Here is a 16,946-nt window from a genome sequence, read left to right as displayed (position 1 = left end):
GAGAAATTAAACACTCTGACCAGAGAAAACAGCAAATCCTACAAATTCTCATCACAAAACATTCAGAAATTGTGGGACACAATAAAAAAAAAACCAAATCTAAAAATAATAGGAGTAGAAGAAGGAGAAGAATTGCAGATCAAAGGTCCAGAAAATATACTCAACAAAATTATAGAAGAAAACTTTCCCATCCTAAAGAACGATATTCCTATGAAGGTGCAAGAAGCATACAGAACACCGAATAGACTGGATCAGAAAAAACATACCCTCGCCATATAATAATCAAAACACAAAGCATTCAGACTAAAGAAAGGATATTGAGAGCTGCAAAGGAAAAAGGTCAAGTAACTTATAAAGGTAAACCTATCAGACTAACACCAGACTTCTCTATGGAAACGATGAAAGCCAGAAGGTCCTGGACTGAGGTACTGCAGAAACTAAGAGATCATGGATGCAAGCCCAGACTACTATACCCAGCCAAGCTATTGTTCACTATCAACGGAGAAAACAAAATATTCCAGGATAAAAACAAATTTAAACAATACGTAGCTACTAATCCAGCCTTACAGAGAATATTCGAAGGAAAATCACAACCCAAGGAATCCAACATTCCAACACTGCATACAATAACTCAGACATCTAGCGACCCTTCACAAGCACAACTCAAAGAAGGAAAACACATACACTCTACTACCCAAAAAAATGACCGGAGTCATCAATCACTGGTCATTAATATCACTTAATATCAATGGACTCAACTCACCTATAAAGAGGTACAGACTTAGAGATTGGATACAAAAACAGGATCCAACATTCTGCTGTTTACAAGAAACACACCTCAACCACAAAGACAGACATCTACTCAGAGTAAAGGGTTGGGAAAAGGTTTTCCAAGCAAATGGACCTAAGAAACAAGCGGGTGTGGCCATTCTAATATCTAACAAAATCGACTTCAAACTAAAATCAATCAGAAGAGATGGAGATGAACATTTCATACTCATAACAGGAACAATTCATCAGGAAGAAGTCTCAATCTTGAATATCTATGCCTCTAATATAAAGGCACCCACATATGTAAAAGAAACTCTCCTAGAACTCAAGGCAGTCATCAAACCACACACACAAATAGTAGGAGACTTCAACACTCATTTCTCACCAATGGACAGGTACATCAGACAGAAACCTAACAGAGAAATAGGAGATTTATTGGAGGTACTGAATCAAATGTACTTTACAGACACCTATAGAACACTCCACCCAAATACGAAAGAATATACCTTCTTCTCGGCAGCTCATGGAACCTTCTCGAAAATTGACCACATACTCGGTAACAAAGCAAACTTCCACAGATACAAAAAAATATTAGTAACCACCTGTGTCTTGTCAGATCACCATGGATAAAATTAGAATTCAACAACAATGGTACCCCCAGGAAGCCAACAAACTCATGGAAGTTGAACAGTAAACTACTAAATCACCCCTGGGTCAAGGAAGAAATAAAGAAAGAAATTAAACTCTTCCTTGAACTTAATGAAAACAAAGACACTACGTATTAAAACCTATGGGACACTATGAAAGCAGTGCTAAGAGGAAAGTTCATAGCACTAAGTGCCCAATTAAAGAAAACGGAGAAAGCATACATTGGAGACTTAACAGCACACTTGAAAGCTCTAGGAAAAAAGAAGTTGATTTACCCAGGAGGAGTAGAAGACTAGAAATAATCAAACTGAGGGCTGAAATCAACAAAATAGAAACACAGAAAACAATCCAAAGAATCAATGAAACAAAAAGCTGGTTCTTGAAGAAAACCAACAAGATTTACAAACCCCTATCCAAAGTAATCAAACGGCAGAGAGAAAACTTGCAAATTAATAGGATCAGAAATTAAAAGGGGGACATAACCACAGACACAGAGGAAATTCAGAGAATCATTAGATCTTACTACGAAAGTTTATATGCCACAAAGTTGGAAAATGTAAAAGAAATGGACATTTTTTTAGATAAGTATCATATACCAAAGTTGAACCAAGAACAGGTGAACAATCTAAATAGACCTGTTAGTCGTGAAGAATTAGAAGCTGTTATCAAAAATTTCCCTACCAATAAAAGCCCAGGACCAGATAGTTTCAATGCAGAATTCTACCAGAACTTCCAGGAAGAGCTAATACCTATACTCCTTAATGTATTCCACAATATAGAAACAGAAAAGTCACTGCCAAACTCCTTTTCTGAAACTACAGTCACCCTACTACCAAAACCACACAAAGACACAACCAAGAAAGAGAATTACAGGCCAGTCTCACTCATGAACATCGATGCGAAAATTCTCAATAAAATACTGGCAAACCGAATCCAGGAACACATTAGAAAAATTTTCCATTATGATCAAGTAGGTTTCATCCCAGAGATGCAGGGCTGGTTCAACATACGCAAATCTATCAATGTAATCCATCATATAAATAAACTGAAAGAAAAAAACCATATGATCATTTCATTGGATGCTGAAAAAGCATTTGACAAAATTCAACACCCATTTATGATAAAGGTGTTGGAGAGACTGGGGATACAAGGATCATACCTAAATATAGTAAAAGCAATATACAGCAAGCCGACAGCTAACATCAAATTGAATGGAGAGAAACTCAAAGCCTTTCCACAAAAATCAGGAACAGGACAAGGCTGTCCACTCTCTCCATACCTCTTTAATATAGTGCTTGAAGTTCTAGCAATAGCAATAAGACAACATAAGGAGATCAAGGGGATTCGAATTGGAAAGGATGAAGTTAAACTTTCGTTATTTGCTGATGATATGATAGTGTACATAAGCGACCCCAAACACTCTACCAAAGAACTCCTTCAGCTGATAAACACCTTTAGTAACATGGCAGAATACAAGATCAACTCCAAATAATCAGTAGCCCTCCTATACACAAAGGATAAAGAAGCAGAGAGGGAAATCAGAGAAACATCACCTTTCACGATAGCCACAAATAGCATAAAATATCTTGGGGTTACTCTAACCAAGGAAGTGAAAGACCTATTTGACAAGAACTTTAAGCCTTTGAAGAAAGAAATTGAGGAGGATACCAGAAAATGGAAAGACCTCCCCTGCTCTTGGATTGGGAGAATCAACATAGTAAAAATGGCAATTCTACCAAAAGCAATCTATAGATTCAATGCAATCCCCATCAAAATCCCATCAAACTTCTTCACAGACATTGAGAGAACAATAGCCAAGTTTATATGGCAAAACAAAAAACCCAGGATAGCCAAAACAATCTTGTACAATAAAGGAACTTCTGGAGGCATTACCATCCTTGACTTCAAACTCTATTACAGAGCTACAGTATTGAAAACAGCTTGATATTGGCATAAGAACAGAGAAGTCGACCTATGGAATCGAATAGAAGACCCAGATACTAACCCACAAACCTATGAACACCTAATTTTCGACAAGGGAGCTAAAGGTATACAATGGAAGAAGGAAATCATCTTTAACAAATGGTGCTTGCATAAGTGGATGTCAACCTGTAGAAGAATGAAAGTAGATCCATATCTATCACCATGCACAAAACTCAAGTCCAAATGGATTAAAGACATCAACATCAATCTGTCCACTTTGAGCCTGATAGAAGAGAAAGTTGGAAGTAGTCTACAAGATATAGGCACAGGAGCCCACTTCCTAAGTAGGACCCCAGTAGAACAGACAATAAGAGAAACAATGAATAAACGTGACCTACTGAAACTGAGAAGCTTCTGTAAAGCAAAGGACACTGTCAATAAGACAAAAAGGCTGCCTTCTGACTGGGAGAAGGTCTTCACCAACCCCTCATCAGACAAAGGTCTGATCTCCAAAATATGCAAAGAACTCAAGAAACTAGACACTAAAACTCTAATTAACCCAATTAAAAAATGGGGTACTGAACTGAACAGAGAATTCACAACAGATGAACTTCAAATGGCCAGAAGACACTTAAGGTCATGCTCAACCTCCTTAGCGATAAGGGAAATGCAAATCAAAACCACTTTGAGATCCATCTTACACCTGTCAGAATAGCTAAAGTCAAAAACACCAATGATAGCCTATGCTGGAGAGGATGTGGAGTGAGGGGAACACTCATGTATTGTTGGTGGGAATGCAAACTTGTGCAGCCACTGTGGAAATCAGTGTGGCGGTTTCTCAGGAAACTGGGAGTCAACCTCTCTCAGGACCCAGCAATTCCACTCTTAGGAATATACCCAACAGATGCCCTATCATACTACAAAAGTATTTGTTCAACTATGTTCATAGCTGCACTATTTGTAATAGCCAGAACATGAAAACAACCTAGGTGCCCCTCAGTAGAAGAATGATTAAAGAAGGTATGGAACATATATATATTAGAGTTTTACTCAGTGGTAAAGAACAATGACATCTTGAATTTTGCATGCAAATGGATGTAAATAAAAAACGCTTTACTGAGTGAGGTAACCCAGACCCAAAAAGAGGAATACGGTATGTACTCACTCATAAGTGGATTCTAGCCATAGTTAACAATCTTTGAGTCTATAATGTGTGATCCTAGAGAAGGTGAACCTGAAGAAAATTTATATAGTTATCCTCCTGGATAATACCACTAGGCAAGATTGCCAAGCAAACTCGGGTGCATGGGGGGTGGGGGAGTGGAAGTAAGGGAAGATGGTTAGGGGGAGGGGAGAGGGTGACAATCTGGGATGGCTCGGGGGAATGGGAGGGGGGAGGGAGGAAGGACGGTTATGGGAGCAGGGAAGCTTATATAGCAACTAAGAGAGCCATTCTAGAGTTTGCAAGAGACTTGATTCTGGAGGGGTTCCCAGTAAAAATTAAATAAAAGAAAATAAATAAATAAATAAATAAATAAATAAATAAAAAGAAAAATAAAAAAAAAACAGAAAAAGAAAACGCTTTACTGAGTCAGGTAAGCCAGACCCAAAAAGAGGAATAAGGTATATATTCACTCATAAGTGGATTCTAGCCATAATTAAAGGTCTTTGAGCCTATTATTCGTGATCCTAGAGAACCTAAATAAGAAGGTGAACCTGAAGAAAATGCAGGTAGTTTTCCTCCAGGAGATTAGAAATAGACAAGAGTTCCAGGTAACCACGGGTGCATGGGGGTTGGGAGGGTAGTTGGAAGGAGAGAGGGTTAGAGACAAGGGAGTAGGGGAGGAATGGGAAATGCTCTGGGGACTGGGAGGGGGGAGGGAGGAAGGATAGATATGGGTTCAGGGAAGAATATATCTCAACTATGGAAGTCAGTTTAGGGTTTACAAGAGACTTGACTGTAAATGGGATCCCAGGTCCAAGGAGAGATCCCCAAATTGTTCTCTGGACAGAGGAGAGGGTGCTTGAACTGGCCTTGGCCCATAACCATACTGATGAATATTTTGCTTATCACCAAAGATCCTTCATCTTGCTATGGATGGGGATAGAGACGGGGACCCACGTTGGAACACTGGACTTAACTCCCTAGGTCCAAGCAAGAAGCAGAAGGAAGAAGAATGTGAGCAGGGAGGGCAAGATCAGAGGGAAGCTTCATCCGGCGATGGATGGCGATGTAGATGGAGACCCACATTGGAGCACCGGACTGAGCCCCCCAAGGTTCAAAGGAGGAGCAGAATGAGGAAGAACATGAAAAAAGATATCAGAACTGCAAGGGGAGCGATCACCCACTGATACAAGTGGACTGATCTAATGAGAGTTCACCAAGGCCAGTTGACTGGGACTGAAGGAGCGCTTGATCCAACCAGATTCTCTGGAGGAGGCTGGATTCCCTGAATGTGGCTGACCCGAAGTCTTTCTAAAAAGCCATTGATAATGACTCTGGGACTTGTTTCCTCTGCATATTCTGGATTTTTGGGGATCCAGTCTGTTTGGATACTCACCTTCCTGGACCTGGAGGGAGCAGGGAGGAACCTGAACTACCCACAGGGCAGGAAACCCAGACTTCTCTTAGGGATGGAGAGGGAGTGGGGGTGAGTGGGAGGGTGTTGGGAGGAGGGGCGAAAATGGAAACTTTTATATTTTAATAAACTTTAAAAAAAATAATCCTGTGGGAATTCCTCTTGAGACTTTAATAAAGCTAATTTCATTAGTGATTATGTTTTCCACGCTCTTTAGATAAATTATTTTATTTGAACCTTAATGATTGTAGAATACCATGGGATACATTGCATTCCACTTACCACTGAAACACATCAGTTCAACCTCCATAATTATTTCCTTATCCATGTATTTCTTTTATATTCTCCATATAGTTCTAGCTTCAGCCATTAAGATATGTCACTTGTATCACAACATTATTTCTTATTTACCTAAAAATTGGTTATTATAATAACAAATTTTACCCATGTTTGATGTCAGGGCATCCAGAGAAGGTTTACAGAACAACAATACAAAAAAATTAGAATGTGTTACTTGACTCTGTCCTCAATATTAATCTAGGACATAATTCATGGAATACCATATATTTCCAGGAATTATTTCAATGTTCAAATTACATTCTAGTTATGAAGATGAAGGGAGATATAATTGTTTTCAGGTTCAGAAAAAGATGTAAAATATTTTGCTTAAATGTACATTGTCTCAGAAGAAACTAACAATTGATTTACTACCATTGTCACAAATATTTATTGTCAGGGCCCATTAAATTATTAAAACTTACTCAGACATTGTTATTGATATTTATGCTAATGTATTCAACATACACATTCATTATTTTAATTTCCATATAGATCAACTTATACAAATTTTGTTTTAAATAATGGTAAAGATAGCCCAACTTGTCTTTAAGAAGAAAAACAAAACATATAATTCTTAAAATATAAAGAATCCTGTTTGGAGAAAGAAGATTTGTATTCTTTTATCATTATTCTCTCTTTTAAAAATACTTTCACACCTCCACTCTTGTTTTCTTCTTCCACACCCCTGAGGAGCCGATCTGAGTAAAGATTCTTTTTAAAGTTAATGGGAATTATAGGCTTCGTTCAGCTCCACAGGGCAGAAAACAAGATGAAAACCAATCTTAGGCTCACAGTAGAAAACACCATCACAACACTTGCTGTGCTATTAAAGAATGTTTTCCCTTTTTGTTGTTTATTTTGAAATAATGACACAAACTGTAAAGAAAGAGATTAGCTTACCAGAAACTATTCAACATGAAATCTATAAGAATAAATCATTATAGGTACAAAGTTGGTATCAACTAATCCATGCTATATTGAAGCTTTTTTTAAAAAAAATTAGATAATGTGTTTCAACTAGTTTAGACATTATGACAGGTACTAAAGATCTAAAAATACATGTTTATTTATCTTTAAAGTATTTTTCCCTGACTACGTCTGAAAAATTTTCTATTTCAAAATAGGTTTCTGGGAATAAAAGATATTTTTGTAGTGCTAATGAATTTACTATTGATCCCAATACAAGATAAGCAAGTACACCTTCCACTATACTAGACACTCTTAATTTATAAAAAAAATTATAAAACATTAGAAAATAAATGTAATTTGGGTAGGCATAATATAAATTATGATATATATATATATATATATATAAAATGGTGTATATATATATATAGCTGCAAAGTGATTACCACAATTAATTCAATAATAATAGTCCTGCACTCTGAATATAAATTTTAACTTATTGTATTTCTGAGCACTAGAACACCAAGTTCATAGCAGTTATTCACTATTTTAAGATGTCACTTGAATTTTCTTAATCCCTGGCCATAAACATGTTTTTCATTTCTCCTCCTAAATTTTCCAAGTGACATTTCACAGTAATTCTCAAAAGGAACTGGAAAGTTTATGTTCTAATTTTTCTCTCTTCCCTTCTATTCTTTTCCTCTAATTCCTGCCTGTGTTAGATATCATCAAGGGAGATTTTCTGTTTTTCTTTTAAACTGCAACATAGTATTTTTTGCATAATGAACCTGAACACTTGTAGGAATATTCAGTATTACTTTATACTCTTAAGTTCAACAAAAGCATGATGATACCACTCCTGAGCTGGCAGTGTAACTGTTTAACATTAAATACCATAAGATTTACCTCTGTTAATTTTACAGGGAAAGAAGCCAGAATTCCATAAGGACATTTAAATTGCAGGAGTACAGAGTTGAATACTTTGGTTAATATATTCCTATTTCTAAACACGTGAAATTAAATATTATGCATTTCACACAGAAAATACTTCTTTTAAGTGGAGACTGTGTTTTTGTTTCCTGGCTACCCTGACCTGAATAATCACACAAAAACTTTATGAAACACAAAACTGGCCAATGGCTCAAATGTATTCCTAGCTAGCTCGTACATCTTAAATTAACTGATTTATATCAATCTGTGTATTGCCACAGGCTGAGGCTTACTGGTAACATTCTGGCATCTTTATCCTTCAGTAGTTACATGGTATCTCTTTGCCTATGCTTACTCCTTCTATATATCTCCTTTTGGATTTCCTGTCTGGGTTTACTCTCCTTAGAAATTGGCCAAAACACCTATATTCATCAAGCAATAAAAACAACACATATACAGAAGGACATCCCACATTATCTCCCCTTTTTGTTGAAATTTAAAAAAAGGAAGGTTTTTACTTTAACATAGTAAAATTACTTATAAGAAAATAGTTATCGAGCAAGAATTACAGGCAAAATATTTACACTGCTTGTGTTTGACACAATTATAGAAAATATTTTATCATCTTTTATCTTAATAAATCTAAAATTTCATATCAAATTTACCTTTTATCATAAAAATTAAAAACTGTAAACATAACTATTTTTCTTCAACTCAATGAAAGATCACAGAAGGATATAATATTAACTAAGTAAACAGGACATGAATTGTAAGCAACTTCAAATACTCTAGAATTGACAGTGACATCTTGCTGCCTGGACAGTCACTCAAAGTTGTTCTGTGATTTGGGGCATATGTGCCTTCAAAGACAGTATCAGCAGACTTTTTCATGAAACAGGAAATTTGAAAGACTGATTCACCTATATTGCCAGTTTGTCATTCACTTCCTTCTGTGGTCTGCAGAATCTCGCAAACTCTTTCATGAAGTGGGAAATCTGAAGAACTGTCCCATCTCCTTTTGGCAAGTTCAAAATTCATTTTCTTGTGGGTCTTGCATGTCCAGTTTATACAGAATGTCATCAAGCAGTCCAGACTAGAGGAGTTTCTTGCCCAAGTGACTAGCCTTGTCACATGGAAGGTAAATTCCATAGTGAGATTCTTCAATGTCCTCCAACATCTCTAAAGTACTTCATGCTGCCAGAAGCAGACATGTCTCATTATCAAGAAAAGTGTAAGTTCTTAAAACCTTTTAAATGCCATATTCTGTATGTTTTATAGTGTGGACAATTATCTACCTAAATGAAATACATCTCTGTACATCTAGAAAACCTAACTAACTTGACTAAAAATTTGATTATTATAGAGTACTATCTATTAATCTCTATTTCTTAATTATACATTACATTTTTAATTGAGCTGCATAAATATAATACCTTAAACAAGAGTAGCACAGACACACACACATATATATATATATATATATATATATATATATATATATATACATCCATACACATATAATTGTATTCATTATTATGCTGAACCATCTTACATATTTTGAAGATATCTTTACTACATATATATATAAACATAGATATAGATATACATAAATATATAAACAAAACTGATCTTAAACTGATCTTAAATGATCTTATATTTGTATCAATAGACCAAGACCCATACCAATGTAAAGGTTTTATTTCTATAAAATATCCCTTCTTTTTAAGAAAAAAATTGACGGTGACCATTAACCATTTATACCCAATCATTTTAAATGAAAATAAACATTTATACACAATCATTTTGGAAATTTGGGTGTACTTTTCTCCAAACTGTATGTTGTTGTATGTGCTGTATGTTGGTTGAAGTATTTTTAGTGTTCTTTCAGAAATTTTTGCTCCATCAAACTGCATTAGCCTGAAAAGAATCCATATGTTTCCATCCTCTGTGGAAACAAAACTAGAACGTTTCTTCCAAAATAACTTATCCTTAAATTTATATTTTGAAATCAAGATACTTTTAATATATTTAAGTTGATTTAGCATAAAAACTTGTACATTGTATTATCTCTCAGTAGGTAGCTCATTCATTGTCAAAAATTTCAAAAATTTCAATATATGTAATCCAGACTCTTTATGTATTTTCCATCTTTACATGCTTTTTTGAACTCTTTTTCTTTTATTTTTAATTTTTGGCTTTTTTTGTGGGGGGGTGCAGAGTATCTCTGCATATCCTTGGCTGTGCTGGATCTCACTCTGTAGACCAGACTGGCCTTGAACTCACAGAAATCTGCCTGCCTCTGCCTCCCAAGTGTTGGGATTAAAGATGTATGCCACTACTCTATTTCTGTTTTTAAGGATTTTCTCTATCCTTTTTCTTTTTTCTCCCAAGTCAATGTATATTTTTAATGTACTGTAAACTTTTTAGAGGTATTTTTATTAGTGTCTGAATCTGTCTTTACTGAACATCTCAATCTTCTTCTGAGCAGACAAATCTTAAATCTGCTCCTAACCTGCATGGCTAAGGTTGATGTTGAAGTTTTGGCATCTGGCTCTGCCCATTCCTTAGATTTTGAGAATCTAGCTTCATTGCAGAGTTACTGATAAGAGCCATGTTTATTGCAATAACTCTGTGGAGTTTCAAGATCCATGCCACCATTTAGAAGCCAACTACTGGCTGCTCAAAAAAACCATTAAAGTGTTTTGTGACAGAAACTCTTTAAAAAGCAGCAAAGGTTTTGCAACTAATGCTGAGTCAGAAAGCCTATGTTAAAGTGGTCACACCTACCCTTACTTCTAGCAAACAGAAACCACCCAAGGCAATGCTGCTACAATAAAGCTGTGCTTGACTCTGTTCTTTTCTGTTTGGAGTCCTATTTTTAAGTTTTCTCAGGCTTTATGTGGAAGTATGTTCTGGAACATTGGGCACCATTATGTAAATGCATACTGCTTTTTTGTTTACTAGATGCTCAGACCTGAATAATCACATAGAAACAAAATTATTTACAAAACTCTTTGGCCAATAGTTCAGGTGTATCCATAGATAACTCTTGCATCTTAAATTAGTTAATTTATAATAAGTCAAATTAACTAGACTGTGTCAGAGACAATTTCTTTTATATGAATAAGTTATATTTTATCATCTCTCATAAAACAAGCCAAAAATGAGTTTTCTGGTGAACAAAATGTAATGTATGATTTGAAATAGGTAAAATTATAGAAATAAATTAATCACCTTATGGTTCTCAGATGTTCAAACAATGATGAATGGTAGTGCACAGAGTAATGCTGAATCATGCTATGCATCAATTATGATATGGTAAATGTCTCCCATAGTCACACTGACCTTCACAGCTCTCCTGAAAGTATGGTTATTGAATTCTAGCTTTTGAACTTTGATTTTAATCTTTCAAAGTCATTACTTACTTTTTTAAGCATAGCCTGAGCCTGCCAACAATTTTGTTGGCTACTTTTCTGTCATCATTCTTTGTTCATGAAACCTAGAAAAAGCACAATCTTGAATATTATTCACATTATAAATAGATATTTTCTATTAACTTCAAATGAGGCAAACATTACTGTGGGGAGTTTAAAAGCAATAAGAAATCATTTATGTATTTATTTATATATTTATTTATTCATGAACTATTTTTCTAGTATTTTAAGATCAGCTATTCACACAGTGGTAAATAAAACAAATACCAACCAAATATATTAGTAAATATGATAAATAGCCATCATATTCATGATGTTTCAGGTATAAACCCTGTTTCAGGTATAAAATACTGTGATTGTTAGTGTTAATAGTTGACTTATCAAAATCTAGAATTACCTCTGGGATGGACATCTAAGCATGTCTTTGGTGAGGCACAAAGTCCTGACAGCTGCAAATTGATCACTCTACAAAAATGGAACTGAACAATAGGATGAATACAGCTTTCTGTTTCTTTATTGATGACATCATTTGAGTAGGTCGCTCAAGCATCTGCCACTGTGACTTCTACAGTGTGATGGACTCTAACCTGAAACTGTGAACCAAAATAAACCTTTTCTTCCTTAAGATATTCTAGTTAGAATATTTTTTCACTACACTAGGAAAATAAGATAAGCAATACTGTCAGAAAAAAAGAAAAGAAGGACAATTTTTTTTTTTGACATTAAGAATAAAAGAAAATGTCTTCATGCACTGAGAATACACCAACTATTTCTTACCTAGGTAATAGAGATATGAAGATGTGATGATCAGATTTTCCCCAGGTGAAACATCTGTCTATATTAAAATCTGACTCAAATCACCATCAGATTTTATAAGTACATAGAAAAGATAGTTTAAAACGTGAGGGTCCATTTATACTCGAGATACCTTCTTGATACTTCTCCACTTTGTCAAATGTACCTCCTGCTACCTGTTAATAATATCTCCATTCTGTATTTGGCATAGAGAAATTATCTACCTTATGGACTGTAGGTAACTTCAGAAAGACAGATATCTATGGAGAAAAATTAAAAGATGCTTGTTTTTTCCACCTTACTTTTCAATAGTAGTTGAAACCAAAGTTAAAAAAACAATCCAGAAGCTACACATTAAGTCATTTGTTTACTAGCAGTGGATGCTATCAGGATTGTACAAGGATAAATAGTGTACTGCTTTTATTAATAAAAATTATAGAAGATTTTTAGGATTATAACTATTAGACATAGGGATGATTTCAGCAGAGGGAGAGGAGTGATAAGCAAGAACTCTGAAAATGAGAATAAATAATATGTCAAAGAAACAGAAAACAGAAATCACTTTTAAGGAGAATAGAAAATAGGTCATACTGAATTGAACCTTTTTAATAAGAGAAAAATAATACTATTCTTTTTTCTTTAAATAAACTAACAATTACAACTAAATTTTTGAGGAATATATTATAAAAGTTTACACTAATTTAATAAAATTGTTTTGAAATATTGTTATAACATTTACTATGAAAATGTATTTTATGTCAAAATTTACGTCTCTCCAAATGCCTGAATATTAGTGAAGAATTTGTAACTAGATTTAATACATGGTCTTCTTATACATAACTCAATTTAATACTACATGGCCAAAAATTTCAAGTAAACTATAGACTTGGAGTTGTAGGGGAAAATTATTGCTAGGAATGGGGAAAGAGAATCCTTACATTCTAAGATTACCATTTGGTTTTCTTGCTAACAAAAAGCAACAATACCAATTTTGAATATGAAGTTTCCCACAATTCAGAAGCAGGAAGTTGAGTAAGTATGTAGAGACAGACATTTGTAATCTGTGAGATTAATTTTTTAATACATTTATTAAAATTAGATTTCATTTTGGTTATCAATGTATCATTCCATGAATTCACTTTTCTAAAGTTAGGGGGAATAGGGAATAAGTGGCTTAATTTTTAAATTCTGGGAAATAAAAATTCTTCTGAATCTTTTTATCACTTCATCTATTAACTTAATTATTTTCTAAAAATGTTCACTTTAGTAAATCTTGTTTTTCCAGTAATACAAATTTGTTTGATCAACCTATTCTATTATATTCTTTTTTATTTTTTTATTTTATTTTTTATATATTCTTGACTTCTGCATCTCACACAATTTATTTCAACTATAATCTGATACAGAGACTGAAACTACAGTTCTCTCCTACATCTCATATACATGCTAACTTCTTCTTTTATAAAGGTAGCAGGCATTATTTCTATCAATAATATTGCTAATACAATTGGTTTTGGTTATCACTCATAATGGATAAGAAATAATACTTGTCAATTTTTAAAAATAATTTCATGAAAAATATGTCATGGGCAATTTATACTAAATAAAAACAAGTATCATTTGAACTGAGTGAACTAATACAAGAAATTTATTATGTCTACTATAAACTTTATGACAGATTTTTTAAAGTTTGGTGCTAGTGGTGATTAAAAACTAAATAGGAATTCTATCTCTGAGAGATCAATAATAGCTCATTATTGACCAGAATCTAAAACCGTACTTTTTGAGATAATTATTTTCAATAGCCAGGCATAGATCAAGTTGTATTTTATGTTTAATTGGGTAAAAGTTTCCTATAAAAGGAAGGTGAATACTTTTTTTCTGGAAGTCATGCTTCAAAGGAAGACCACATATTACTCTTCCTAGAAGAAGGAAGAAATTACATAAGACATTTTCTATGCACCAGATTTATTATTATATCTTTTAAAAATTTTTATCGATTATTATTGAGTTCTCGTATTAACTCTTTTAATAAAACTTTAAATTGCTCATACTGATTATCCTCCATATTTTGCTAAATGATATGTTTTCATACCCAAATTAATGTTTCATTGAGTGTAAACTCATGGTGTTGGATGGTAAAAGTCCTCTTACTTGTCCCCTTGAGTAGAATAGAATGACTAAAGCCCTTGATGACCTCATATATATTACTGTTTTCATTTAGAAAAAAATGAGTGAAATGCTAAACCTTTGATATTTTACAAAGAAATTTTTAGGATGTTGAAAAAATTTGCTTTGACTAGAAGGAAAAAAAAAACCAAGAAAGATTAAAATGAGCTTAGTATATCTGAGAAGGATAGGACAAGAACACTTATGTGGCTTATCTATTTCTTTGCCTTTATTTTCACAAATGCTTTTCAAGTACAAGCTGTGTGTGACATGCAGATTTGTGTTTTCACTGCCTGCATATATGGAATGGGTAGGCAATAGAGGATGCTAGGAGAAACGAGCATATTGTTGTAAGACCCAAGCAATGTTTTGTCATACCAGGTCATTTAATCATGGCAAAAATATTCCCTTCCTTCTCAGCTTTCTATAGGCCTTTCTTGTTTAAATCGCTAACCATGCTTCAGTAAGTACATAGAATTAAAGACACTTAAAACAGTGGAAGGAGAATTATTTGTGATTTGTTTACATCTATTGTTAGATCATACAAATATTCAAGAGACTGATAGAAATTATGAAAGGTTCTCTTTTATTCTTGGTTTAAGAAAGCACAAATGACAAAACATCTTAAACACCCATGATGCAGTTAATGAACATGAATTATAAAAGTGGCTATAAAGAAAATTAATTTTGTATCTAATTTTTGCAAGTATTTTTGTGTTTATTGGAGGATAAGTTCATAAAATATATTTTTTGCTGAGTCTAAAATTTAATTTGAAACTCCATATTCAGCTTCCACTCCACATGCCTAGGCTATATGTATAAAAGTTCATTGAGTTGTTCAGATTTTTTGTGTGGTTAAATTTTGGTATGGGTTATTTTTATTTGAAAAGTTTTTTCTTTTAATGAAGAGTGATTACACAAATATTTAAGAAATTATTTTCCCATTTGAAAATCATTAATGAATTCACTAGGATTATGGAACACAGGTCAAGAGCTCATTAATTACCAATTCTCAGTAATGACAAAAGAATGTCAAATAGACAGGCCTTGGCTATACTTTTTGATAGTCAATACCTAACATGCAATATCCATGCAATGAAAGTTCCTCTGACTTATCTTTTCAGTTTCTGTTCATTTCAAACATCTATGAATTTAGTGTATTCTAAATTGTGTACTTAGAAAAACAACAAAAAAATCTTCTTGCATGTCTTTCTACCTATTTTCTCTCTGATTTCTCTTATATTGTTCCTTTTCTATGTATTGACTTTGTGTGTTTTAAGTTTTCTTCCACTGAGCTAAATCCCTAGTCCTGTAAATTTTTTTATGAATTTCTTTCACATTATTTAAAAATATACCTATGAAAAGTTATTTGCATGGGATATAAAGCAATATTTTGACCATCTTGGGAGCACATATTTGATAGCTTTTTCCAAAAAATTCTTCCAAATAAAAGCTCTGTTAAGAGGTTATTTGAGACGTTTTAAGGAGTCAGTTGAATAAATGATTGCAAAGTACTGGCAAGTATTTGGAAAGTGGTGGGAGGACCCTGATATCCAGCAGTTATTCTCAAAATGTATTCTGTGTATGAAAAGCTTAATTGTATTTGTCTCAGAAGTCTACATTGTAAAACCACCTCAGGTGGTTCTACTTAGAAACACTGAACATAACATTCTATACTCAGACAACAAAATTTAAAATGCCGCATTCTAATGGGCAAAGTTTTTCTCAGAGTAGATAATGAAAGTCACTTTCTAACTTGTTAATGTTTGAAAAGTAAGTTAAGAGTTTTTACCTGAAAGATGCTTCGTTGCCACTAATGAAAATTATACTGCAACTGTCACAGGCAGTTCCTGAAATTTCTACTTGGCATCCATCTGATTAAAGCATTAATTTTTGATAGGCCACATGTAGCAATAAGGCCACTATGATTATTTATGCAGTTGTATACTCATATTAGACTCACATAAAATAGCTCTTTACTCTTTAATAGGTATTATCAATATACTCTAATTGCGATGATTATTCCACAGAATATACTGAGTAACTTACTCCACAGTAATAAGAAGTTGAATTAAAGTTGGGTAAAATGTTGTCTTCTTGATTAAATTCTTACTTTTTTTCTTTAAAGATTTAAGTATTTTAAACTACTAAAATATATCTAGGTACTCAGAGATGAATTGTATTTCTTTTATAATTTGGAAGTATTATTGTGAGTCAGTGTACATCTTTGCTAATTTTGTCATTTGTATGACAAGAGAAAAAAAGAGATACTTTCAGTAAAGGTAATATTGTTTATTAGTAAATGCTAATATCCTTAATATGTATCCTAACTTTGTGATGAGAAAGCAAACACAATGTCCATTCTTACATTCTTTTAAACATGCTTTCCTCTGTCAAACCAGAGAGACAATGGCATCATAAAATATTGTACCTTTCTTTCAAAGTGAAGTAA

Source organism: Myodes glareolus, chromosome X, assembly GCF_982192425.1.
Source record: "Myodes glareolus chromosome X, mMyoGla1.1, whole genome shotgun sequence".
NCBI classification, from domain to species: Eukaryota; Metazoa; Chordata; class Mammalia; order Rodentia; family Cricetidae; genus Myodes; species Myodes glareolus.
This window is presented reverse-complemented; position numbering follows the sequence as displayed.